This window comes from Austrofundulus limnaeus, unplaced genomic scaffold (assembly GCF_001266775.1).
Source record: "Austrofundulus limnaeus strain Quisiro unplaced genomic scaffold, Austrofundulus_limnaeus-1.0 Scaffold1069, whole genome shotgun sequence".
Classification (NCBI taxonomy): Eukaryota; Metazoa; Chordata; class Actinopteri; order Cyprinodontiformes; family Rivulidae; genus Austrofundulus; species Austrofundulus limnaeus.
In genome coordinates this window covers 88,451-89,069 of record NW_013953471.1, presented here as the reverse complement: position 1 = coordinate 89,069, position 619 = coordinate 88,451, and positions in this window count along the sequence as shown.

Genomic DNA, 619 nt, shown 5'->3' with positions numbered 1-619 from the left:
ACGGGGGGGGGGGGGGGTAAGTTACACTTTAATCAATCTGAACAAACGAGTGAGATTTAATATAAACTTCCTCCAACAGTTGTTGTAGCTCAGTCTCTCAACTCATCTGCTTTAACTCCTTCAGAGGGTCAAATGTGTCACCTCTCACTATTCTTCTTCTTCCACGCTCACTCAGTTTATGTGAACGGCCTTCTCCTGGTAGATTACAGATGTTCCCATATTCCTTCCATTTCTTGATGATGATTTTACCTGAACTTTTAGGAATGTTTCGAGTGTTGTATTTTTCAATAATCTCTCTTTCTTAAATGAATTAGGACAGTAACCTTAAAAAGGAGTGAAGATGAAATTAGATTTTATTTTGACATTGACTTTATTTTTATGCTTCATTAAAAGGGGCAATTTCTATTGATCGTGTTTGATAAATGACAATAAAACCATAAAAATGTAGAAGGGTGAAGGCATTTAGGGCCTCCATCATCAGTTTCAGCTTTGATATTGAAGAGGAAACACCATCAGTATTTTCATACCCCTCAAGTTCAATGCTTCCAAATGAATAATTAAGCTGCAGTACACCTGACAATACTTCAAGGTCAAAAAGCCACCTTCCAAGGTCAAATAA